This window comes from Zea mays, chromosome 9 (assembly GCF_902167145.1).
Source record: "Zea mays cultivar B73 chromosome 9, Zm-B73-REFERENCE-NAM-5.0, whole genome shotgun sequence".
Lineage (NCBI taxonomy): Eukaryota > Viridiplantae > Streptophyta > Magnoliopsida > Poales > Poaceae > Zea > Zea mays.
The window spans coordinates 8,241,202-8,252,954 of record NC_050104.1 but is presented as its reverse complement, the minus strand read 5'-3'; the positions used below and the strand labels follow the sequence as shown (position 1 = coordinate 8,252,954).

The following is an 11,753-nucleotide window of genomic DNA, read 5'->3' as shown; positions in this document are numbered from 1 at the left end:
CTATTCATCGTTACTAGTCATCGTTACTATTCATCGGTCATCTAGTCATCCCAAATTTCAACTACTCATCCATCATGCTGTCCAGTCCACCTAAGACCAGCCAGACCCATATTCCAGTCATACGAACTCCGGTGACTGTGATTTTCCTTCCAGTAGGGAACTTCCCATCTGGTCACCCATCACAGGTTTCTCCAAGTTGAGCACGCTTGACTTTGAGATTCCTTCGAACCAGGCTTCCAAACTCAGATTCCAATAATTCTTGTTTCTAAATTCTTATCAAACTATTCCCTATCCAACCATGTCATCTCTTAAGCATGGTTCATATTCCAGAAGACTCCCAAAATACTCTTGTCCCATATTCTGCCTATAACTCTATTGTTCATACTAAGTCAGACGATTCATTCGTCAATATTCTCACCAACAGTGAACTTCACTGTGCTACACCACATACACCCAGCTATAAATACACCCAACTACCCTCTCCCTCTCCACACACACTCAACACCCTCAACCAAGGCAAACACCCCACCCACTCAGTTACTCCGCTCTGCCGGCTACACGCATAGTGTCGCTTCGCCTCCAGTCCACCCTCCTGGTAAGCATCTCCGCTCCACCACCAGTAATATCACAACACCACATGACACAGATTCTACTCAAGACTCTACCCATCCATATATCGCTTTTCTGACCACTATACTAAATATTTGTTGGTATACTTGCTTGTTTGTATGTTTGCTTATTCATGTTGCATAGTTATCGGAGCGTTCGTGCCGTCTCGTGGAGGCCAGATCCGCGAGTCTACGCTAAGCGGTGGAGCCAGAAGCCAGTTCCGCGAGCTCCCCTTCCCCCTTCGCCGAATAAGCACGGCAAGCTCACTGGATCCCTTTGATGCATAAATTACCTATGTTTTACAACCACAACCCTCAGCCTGTTATTTTATGCATGATATGATTTTAAGACAAGTTATTATGGCCACCCAGCCGCTTGCCGCAATCAATCCCTGATATATTTGTTACAAATGATTTGAAGAAAGGTGTGAGTTTTCAAAAGAAAATGTTTTTCAAAATGTGTATGATGAAGGGTATTCACCCTTATCACCTTGTGAGTGGGATAATCAGGGACTCCCTGGTTTAGGGGAGGGCCTAAGGTGATGGCTCAGCTGGTTTAGGTGTGAGCAGAAGGATTGTCCCCTCGTATAAGGACCGGTTTGTCATCTTTCACTACCTATACTCATGATAAGTACAACCACTCGAGACTGTGTGGGCAGTCACTCAATCTGAACTCGTACGGTCCAACCCCAGGGTTATGAAGGCTGGGGAGCACCGGGAGGATAAGGAGGGGGAAAGTTTTGTCCGGTTTGGACATGGTGGTGGCCTGACTCCTTCCGGATAACCGTTAAGGTTAGGACGTGCGGGGAAAGAAAGAGATTCGGATTCGGGTCTCACTAGCTATGAGATCGCAGAGCCGGACTAGTGGGTAAAGTGTACACCTCTACGCAGAGTTTAAACCTATTCGAATAGTCTGTGTCCACAGGAATGGACGAGTCTGGTATGGTATGGCAATTAATGTTTTGTTTTCCAAAAAAGAGATGGTTTTGAGAAAAGTGGTTTTTAAAAGGTTCGGCGGTTGAGCCGTGAGCTATGGTGGACGGGAAGTCCAGTAGCTGTTTTTCAAAATGAAAACCAGTGGGAACTGCTGAGATACCTGGATGGTTTAGTCCAGGGGATTTTGTTATAATACTGAAAAACTTCCTGCTTCTTTTGGAGAGGATGCGCTTTGCAAAAATACAAAATGTTTTTCAAAACAACTCTGCATCAAATATTGCTGTTTCTGCAAAATATCCTGAGCTCCACATATTCCATGCATTATATCTGATTTCCCCATTCCGTGGGTGAAGGTGGGCTGCTGAGTACGTTTGTACTCACCCTTGCTTATTTGTTGTTTTTCAGAAAAAGGAGATCGGGTAAGAGTTACGACTGTTCCCAACCTTGCCTGTGGCTGTTGGACCGCTGAATTGCTTCACTGCGTATATCGGGCTGCTTCAGCCCCACTCTGATGATATGTCACGAGTTGTGGACCAACTCTTAAAGTTGTTCGCCACCTTTATAGGTTTGTCTCGTTTAAACAGATATGGAATCATCTGATGTATAAATGTGTTTACTAGCCTCCTGGGACTAGTAATTGTATCACATTTGAGTCCCAGAGGATTGGGGACGCTTCAGGTGGTATCAGAGCTGTTAGGTTGGCCGCAGGACGTAACCCTTAGCCTGATCAAAAGTTTTTGAGTCCAAACTATTTTCTTAAAAAAATTCTTGCTCTCATCCCTTCATTTCAAAAATGCTTTCCCCCTTTCCTTCTCTCAGAAGTCAGATGGAGGTTCGCTGCCAAACCAGCTTCTGCCAGAATGAAGATGGTTTCCCCAAGTTGCTGAGAGCATGCACAGTCCGCCTCGGAATCAGGAGCCAGCCAGAGTATGATGGTCGTGAGTTCGTCGAGCATGGCGCAGAGAAGTGTGTCGTGACTGTATACATTGGATCCAGTCCACACCATGTGGAATGGAGTGTCACTGCTGCTGGGCACAGATTCAGAGACACCTGCCAAGTCATCGCTCGCAAGGCATTGAGGGCCCTGTGTCAGATCTATGAAGAAGAAGTGGCCGACACCCCGCTCAGATTCTTTCCGCCCTTTCAGAGAGACCGTCCCGCTTGGATGGCCAGGATGCGTGCATTGGAAGAGCAGCAGTTGCTTGAGGACGACCCCACAGTCGTGTACCTCACTGCATACCTGCTCACCCTTGATGCACAGTATGATTTCTTGGCTCGGCACCACCGTCAGATGATTGCCCGAGCAGAAGATGCAGAGAAGCTCAACCGTAAGCTCCATGTGGATCTCACCTTAGCTCAAGCCCGTGTAGCTGCCTTGGAAAGTCGTGAAGCCATTGCTGTTGAAGCCCTGAAGCAAGCCAAGGATGAGCATGTCCAGAAGCTGATGGAGGCCTACTTGGTAACCCATAACCAACGTAGAGCCCTGCGGATCTGTTGGGGACTTGTTCTCAAGTGCTATGAGTTAAGAACAAGGCAACATAGAAAATGTTAATCGTTAAAGTCCTTCGTCCTTCGAAACATTATTTCCCTTAGGATATAATGGTTTACGGACGAAGGTTATGAAGGACGTACCTTCATAAATTCATTAAACAATGACGAAGGATGAAATGTAAAGAATATAAAAGACAACATGAACAATTATATATTATTATCAGGCATAAACAGAAATATCGCTGAATTACAAGTGTACCTTCAATCGGAAGGAGATGACAATACAAGCGTGACGCAAAAAGCGAATGCCAGGTCAGCGTGTCCAGTACGGGGGTACTGTTCACCTATTTATAGGCGCGGGACACAACCCACACAAAATTACATTCATGCCCTTTACACTTGATAATAATTCTATAGTAATCTGTCGAGGTCTAAATAGCCTTTTCGTCTTTAAGTCGGTTCCACCTTCTGCTGTCACGCCGAAGCTTTCCTGCTTACACCTTCGGCGCTGCACCATCCTTCGTATTATTCTGGTCTACTGTGATGCCGACTTGAGTCCGAAGATACCTGTTCACACATTATACTCCAGAAATACTATTAAATCCTGTTTTTGAGGACCTTCGGATGCCGAAGGTCCCCAACAGTAGCCCCTCGCAATAATAATTTGTTTAAAATAATAAATTTAGATTGCGACATGGATGAAGGTTTCACGCCGAAGGTCCGAAAAAACACCTTCCCTTTGCTAGAATAGCAACATTCACTGACAAGCGGGGTCTTTCAATTTTCAACGCACTTGGCGTATAAATACGGCCATACCGCAAACTCATTTGACACGCTCTCTGGCCAACTGCTCCCGCTCACTCAATTTTTAGCTCTTGTGCACTACGATTTGCTAATCTTTTTGTTTTGAAGCTTCGGCTTTGAAAATAGTTTTTTAGTGTCTCCGAAGATGTCTGAAGATAAGAAGACTGCTGCTGAGATGAAGCTGAGCCTCGACGATGAGAAAAACTTGGGGTTTCTCATAGCGATGTCAAAGACCAACACAGAAAAAATTACCAAGGAGATTCTGGAAGGTTTGTCTGAAGATACTGGTGACAGTGACAGCTATGATGTGGACAGTGGTGGTGAAGACTCCGAAGATCGTCCCTGGCGACCAAGCCATTCAGTTTATGGTAAATCAACTATCAAAGAGAATCATCTTATCAACATGAGAGGAAGGTATTTTCGGGATTTGTCCATTGTGAGGGCCGACGAAGGGGAAAAAACTTGCCCACACCCTGAAGAGAATGAAGTCGTAGTGTACCGAAGCTTTTTGAAAGCTGGACTGCGATTTCCTTTGAGCAGCTTCGTTGTAGAGGTGCTGAAAATATTCGAAGTCTATCTCCATCAACTTACCCTCGAGGCAATTATAAGGCTGAATATCTTCGTGTGGGCCGTGAGAAGCCAAGGTCTGAAGCCTGACGCAAAAAGCTTCTGCAATATACATGAATTATCATATGAAACAAAACCTTGGGGTAAGGAACAGTATCACAATAATTTTGGCTGCTACAGTTTCGTTTCTCGGTCCGGGTCAAGCTGCCCCGTGCCAACCTTTCAGAAGAGATGGCCCGGAGACTGGATGACAGAATGGTTCTATGTGAAGAATGATCTGACAATACGAGAAGATATCAAAGGTATAATTATGCGCCCTATTTGGCAAAGCTTCGGCCTTCGGAGGCCGAAGGTTGAAATGAATGAAGCTGCCGAAGAATGCCAGAGGGCCTTCGGCGCAGTCTATTCTTTCATTGGAACGAGAGACTTAGTGCAAGAGCATATTGCCTTCAGGGTATGGCCGCTCGCGGAGAAATGGGAAATGCCACAAGAAACCGTAAAAGAGGCCGACGAAGGTGGACTTATCAGGTTGAAGTACACTTTTAAATTTGGAGATAAATTCGTTGAGCCAGATGATGACTGGCTAAAAAGCATTGAAAATTTAAGTGATGAACTGCTTGGGGCTTATTCGAAGGCCGAAGACACTGCAATGTCAGCAGCCTTCGGAGGCCGAAAAAAGAAGAGGCTGAATCGGGTATTTGATGCAATCGGGTTTGTCTACCCTGACTATTGCTATCCCATTCGAAGGCAGAAGAGAAAAAACACAACCTCTGCAAAAGAAGAAGCTGCAATTGCTCCTAGCGAGCCAGAACCGAAAAGAAAGAAGATAAAGGTCCTCACACATCGGCCGCGCTATATTGAACCAGCTTCGGTGCCTGAGTTTACCGGAGAAACCTCTTCGGCCACCGAAGCTGAAAAACCAACCGAGCCAACTTTGCTGCCAAAAGTCGCAGAAACGGCCGAAGTGCCAACAAAGATAGAATTGGAACAATCAAAGATTTTGTTATCAGAAACGAAAGAGAAGGCCGAAGCGCCGTCCACAGAAAAAATGGAAGAGGTAAAGGAAGCAACTGAGGGCTCCAAAACATCAGAAGTTTTGAGTCCTGCAGCAAACATTGAGACAGTAAGAAATCAAAAAGTGCCAGCAGTGACTCCGAAAAGAAAGAGAATGGCTAATGTGCTAGATGTACTGGAAACGATCAAATCTTCAAGCACACCTCCGAAGAAGGCTGCTGTCATTCCTGAAACAACAACTGAAATTTCTGGTTCTAAAGCTCCAGAGCAAGAGACTGAAGCCGAAGCTGGGCCCTTAGAGCCCGCAAAGATAAAACCCTTGGAAAGTGAGGCAGAAAAAATAACAAAGCCAACTTTTGTTGAAGAAACCGGTGTTATTGCCCCCGAAGCATCCCCCAAAGTTCGTGATTATATTGTTCGTCATGCTTCGGGGAAAAAACTATCAGAGAAAGAAGAGCAAGAGGCCCAGCACTACGCCCAAAAACTGAAATATCCAAAGGGGGCGTTAATATTCAATGGCAGTGGAGAAGAAGACTTCTTGTATTGTCTTCCCGACAACAAGGAGATTTCTGTCTGTCGGGAGATGAGCAAGAGCTTCGGATTCCCAACTTTAGAAGACGGGCTCTCGGTGCTGTCGAAGAATGATCTGGCCGACAGCCTGGCTTACAATAGCTTAAAGGTGCGACAAATGAAATCCTTGTATTTTTTTGTTGAGTCCAAAATTTTTCGTTTGTTTAAACCTATTGACGCACACATCTTTGCAGGGCCTGATACTTCGCAATGCCCTCAGGGCACAGAAAGATGCTGAAGACGAAGGGTGTTCTATAGCCCTGAGCAACCTTCGTTCCGAAGTTATTGAACTGAGGAACGAAGGTCTCGAAAAAGATAAAATATTACACTCATTGATAAATAAAATAAAGGAAGACGAAGCTGCTTTTAAAGGTCAAGCTGAAGCTCAGAAGCACGAAATTGAAGATCTTCGGAAACAACTGGCCAGAGCCAAGGAAGAACGCATACTTGAAGAAACAAAGCGAGAACTCAGCGACCAATGGGCAGATCACCTAGAAATAACTGTTGAAGAGCTTCGTTCGTCCAGAAAGAGATGCTATAACAAATCTATAGAGTGTGTTAAGAAGTTAAAAACTAGCTTCGCCAGGGTCGGCGCCTTCTCAAGCGAAGAAAACTTTACGAGAGGGAATCCCGAAGGTCCCATCGAATGGATCGACCACGAAGCTGAGGCCTTCGAAGAAATTTTAAATAGTCGTGGAGATATATGCGCCTTCTCTGGTGCCAGAGGAATTGCCACCATCTTAGAGAAGAAGGGCTGTGAACATGTAAAATTTTTAGCACAATCCGAATCTGCTTTGTCTTTTGAAGATGCAAGAGATCCCTCGGCCGAAGCTAGTATAATTGGTGGAAAATTTTTTACCGATATCTAGGATAATGGTGGCCGAGAAATGGCCGGAGAAATTATTCGAAGAAGTGAAAAGGGCATTCACGATGCTAGAGAAGTAGCTGAGGCTGCTGAAAAGAGCGCAGAGGCCGAAGGTCAATTAGGTATTAACTAATAGTTTTTATTGTGTTGTAATCTTAGGCTTTAAAATTTGTTTGCGATTTGTAATAGCAATGTAGCCGTATCCTGTCTTACTTCAGATCCTGCTAAAGCGTCTTCGGGCCCTCAGCCGAAAGGAGACGACGAAATTAAAAAGATGGCTGAAGATATTATGGACGAAGTCGTCAATCGGCTCCTGAACGAGGCTGCAGAAGTCGTTTTGAGAGAAGATTAAGAATTTTTGTAAAAACTTCTGAAATGTAATATACTGTAACATTTTGTAACCCCAAATGTAATATACCTATTTTTGTTAGTCAATTCTTTACGATGCATGAAACTTTACACGTACCGCTTTTGAGTCTTTGACGAAAAAACACCTTCCCTTCTTTTCATGCTTCGTGAAGAAGAATTTTTCTTTGTCACAACAATATCCAATGTTCTGATGATTAATATCCAGGCTTCGTGAAGATATTTTCCGAAGCTACACTTCCGAAGATCAATGATGTATCTTTTTGTGACTTTGATTTCTCCCTTTTTTCAAAGCGTTCTTCTGTAGATTAATAATGTGTCCACCTCTTGTGCCATGTGCAAAATGATGTATGATGCTTATGCTATGCGAAATGATGCGATGATGTTATGTTATGTGAGATGACGTTTATTCCGAAGATACATACGCATCCCTGCAATAAAACACAATCTTTTATAAGCCTCCCTTAGGAGCTTCTTCGCCTTTTACTTCAGCGGAATCAGCGTTTATTTTTCGCTGTAAGCCTCCCTTAGGAGCTTCTTCGCCTTTTACTTTCAGCGGTATTCGCGTTGACTTTTCGCGCTTCGCCTTTTACTTAGGCGGTATCAGCGTTGACTTTTCGCTGTATGCTCTGCATTCCCTTTGGAACGACTTTGGAGCAGAAAACTTACACTGCGCTCCCTTTGGAACGACTTTTTGTGACTTCGGCAAACTTACTTTGCGTTCCTTAGAACGACTTTTTGTTGCTTCGAAGAATTTTCGATAGTTCGAAGGTTCTTTTTACTATCACAAGTCTTTGAACTTCAATCAATTTAAGCCTGTGAAGAAAACATATTTTTCTTGTAGGAATCAACGAAACTAATTACATGAAACCTAAACAATGTCCTTTATTACAGAAAATAAAACTGAATGAAAAAGATTGCTATTAAGGTAGGATATTCGTCAATAGATGTGCTTTGACTCTGGCACAGTGCTATTGACTGTACGAGCTTCGGACTGCTCTCTGAAGTCCCTCTGGTGTGGAGCATACTGGCTCCCTTCTGGCTGCTGGCCTTGTTGCAACGGAGGTGGAGGCGGAGGCTGTTGCCAGGAAGCTTGAGGCTGACTCGCCGAAGCAACAGAAACTGCAGGATGATTGCCCACATATTCTGGGATGTAGGGCGAATGATACGAAGTTGTATGCATGACCTGCTTCGGCTGAGCTTGTTGTGCTGCGGCTTCAGCTATTTCCTTTTGCTTCTGAATAGTAACATGGCACATCCTGGTAGTATGGCCTTTGTTCTCACCGCAGAATAAGCAAAAGATTCTTCTTGGTTGATCGTCAAATCTTCCTCCAAAACCCCTGGCGCCTTTGTCTCTTGGAGCTGGTGGTCGGAAGGAGCTTTGCTGTTGCCCCGAAGCCTGTGAGGAGCATTGTGGCCTTTGCTGTTGGCTTCCTCTATCATCATTTTGTGTAGAGTTATGAATTGATCTCACGTGCCTCGGGTAGAACCTCCCTCCGAAGCCCCTGGTCATTTCAGAAAACCTGAAAGCCTCCTCCCTTCTTTGGCGAAAATCATTATCGGCCCGAATGTACTCGTCCATCTTCTGGAGCAGCTTCTCCAAAGTTTGAGGAGGCTTCCTGGCGAAGTACTGAGCTGACGGTCCTGGCCGAAGCCCCTTGATCATGGCCTCGATGACAATTTCATTGGGCACCGTTGGTGCCTGTGCCCTCAAACGCAAGAACCTTCGGACATACGCCTGAAGGTATTCTTCGTGATCCTGGGTGCACTGGAACAGAGCCTGAGCAGTGACCGGCTTCGTCTGAAATCCTTGAAAGCTAGTTAACAACAAGTCCTTCAGCTTCTACCATGAAGTGATCGTTCCTGGTCGAAGGGAGGAATACCAGGTTTGAGCAACACTTCTGACAGCCATAACGAAAGATTTGGCCATGACTGAAGCATTGCCACCATACGAAGATATTGTTGCTTCGTAGCTCATCAAAAACTGCTTCGGGTCTGAGTGACCATCGAATACGGGAAGCTGAGGCGGCTTGTAGGACGGAGGCCAAGGTGTAGCCTGCAGCTCAGCGGACAGAGGAGAAGCATCATCAAAAACAAAATTCCCATGATGGAAATTGTCATACCAGTCATCTTCGTTGGGAAAACCCTCCTGATGAAGGTCTTGGTGCTGAGGCCTTCGGTGTTGCTCATCCTGAGCAAGATGACGAACTTCTTCAGAGGCTTCGTCTATCTGCCTCTGCAGTTCAGCTAGCCTGGCCATCTTTTCTTTCTTCCTCTGTACTTGTTGATGAAGCATCTCCATATTTCTGATTTCTTGATCTATCTCGTCCTCTGGTGGTGTCGGACTGACAGCCTTCCTTTTCTGGCTTCGGGCCTCCCGCAGGGAAACTGTCTCCTGATTGTGGTCCAGTGGTTGCAGAGCTGCAGCCCCAGTCGCTGAAGCTTTCTTCGGTGACCCTTTATAGCTATAAATTCATAGTGGTAGGCCGCAGGCTTTCCTGTTAATCAACCCCCGAACTAGGTGTGTTATCGAAAAGTAATCTCTGTCTGGGTTAGACCCTTTTGGAGTAAGAGAATGTATAGTCGAGGAAGACAAAACAGAAGTGGTGAAAGCTGACAAACTAAAACCGTTAAATAGTTTACTTCTTTTATTAAGGAAAGACGATGTCAACTGTTAGCTATGAATGTTTAAGGCAATCAGGTTGAAGGGATAAATGTTCAACCTCAGGTAATACTTTCTGTGGAAAGCAGTTGAGATTGTGATAAAGGTTGAGTAGTCATTGGTTGGAGGGATTCCAGTCTTTTAAGGATAAAGAATTCAGCTATTTCATTTCTAGGAGGCATTTCTATTTTGATTTCAAATAAAACCCTAACCTAAAGGCAGACTAAGACTAAATACTCCCCTCCCACCATTAAGTGAGATATTTGCCAACCCATTCTTTATTAATCCCCGCCGCCCCCCTTGTCCTGTCCTGGGGGCTCCCCGGCCGGGGAGGCAAAGGGGATTGCTATCGTCACCCTTTCTCCCGGAAAAGAGAAAAAGTGACTAACTTTTTTTCTTTTCGGTTGGTTGGTCCAAAGAACGAGAGTCAGCTTCCTTAAGTCCGTTCTTCCTCAGTAGCTCAGTGGTAGAGCGGTCGGCTGTTAACTGACTGGTCGTAGGTTCGAATCCTACTTGGGGAGATTTGATTCATTCTGAATTCGAATTGATAGTTATCGCTTTTCTGACCCTGTCCTTCTCCTTTTTCTTTTCTAAAGACGCAGCAGAATCGTCAAACGGGACATAAAAAGTGGGAAGTTGATTGTAGGATTTCTATTCCTCACTCTCGTATAGGTGAACTTGGTTCGTTCAATGAAAAGGATCCACTGGGAATGAATGGGAAGACTGGGGTAGTATCTTCATTAGCCGGAAGGAATTAGTCTCCACTAGCGTAATTCGAAGAACGAACAAGAAAAGGCGTCACTGTTTAGGTAGGAGGATGGATGGATGTGGTCCAATGGCTAAAGCTCTGCCAGCTTCTTGTAGACTGGCAGTCTCCGAGAGGAACCTTAACCCCCCGGGGGGAGGCCGGGTGGGATGGTATACTTTTTTTTCGCCACAAGTGGGAACTCAGTCCTTGGTAAGACACAAGGGGGGAAGGAAGATCTTCACTCATTCATTTTCATTAAGTGCCTGCGGTGAGACGCGACCCACAACAAACGAAGGGGGTGGAGGGAGACCGAAGAAGGAACAATTGTCTTGAATGCTACGCTGGGATCAGCAGCTTCCAGTGAAGACAAAATGAGTCGGGCAGGAAGAGGAAGATCGTGCGGGGAAAACGGGGTTCGAACCCGCGACTTCTGGCGTGACAGACCAGCACTCTAACCAACTGAGCTATTTCCCCCTTTCGTAACTACTGTCGATTCAACAGTCACCTACCGGTTACCTTTGTAACTATACCAAAACCAAAGTAGCTGTACAACAGAATGCCCTTCGCCTTTAGTACTTTTTTTTTCTTTTGACGACAAAGAAATGGCTCTGCTCGCTTAGACTCGGGGCTCCGCGCTCTATCAGCTATCAGTTAGTTGGCGCTACGCGCGACTTCAGTTGACAAAAGCGAACAAGATAGCGCTAGCGCCCGCGGAGAACTTTCGTTTGTTCGCCTTCTAAAAGGCCTACTGACCTGCCGGTGAAAAGCCGGTTACAAAATAAATAATAAGACATAGGTAGTGCAAAAGTACCAAAACAACTGAAGCCTACATCCCACTACGTCTGGGTTCCCCCTTCCTATGAACCTTGAGTCAGAGGTCTTACCTTGAGTCAATAGGTAGGGTCAACTATACCAAACCAAAGTGGAAGGGCCACTATCTAAGCTATTAGTGGGCTGGTTTGAACTATTGATTTACTGAATCGAGTGAAGCTGTGTTGCGTAACAAGACTATAGGTCGCCAAGGCCTAGAAGTACAAGTGGTCGCCCTAACGGCCACTCTCAAACTCACTACTTGAGTGACGAAAGTCACTTAGCTTCTTTAATAGGGCTTGCCCTCCGGGG

At 45.3% G+C, this 11,753-nt stretch overlaps 1 non-coding gene across 1 annotated transcript; it reads right to left on the bottom strand.

The window, feature by feature from the left end:
- Positions 1-11,031: 11,031 nt before the first annotated feature.
- On the bottom strand, positions 11,032-11,105 carry TRNAD-GUC (transfer RNA aspartic acid (anticodon GUC)). Its single transcript has one exon. It is a non-coding gene; the product is annotated as a tRNA-Asp (tRNA).
- Positions 11,106-11,753: the final 648 nt, after the last annotated feature.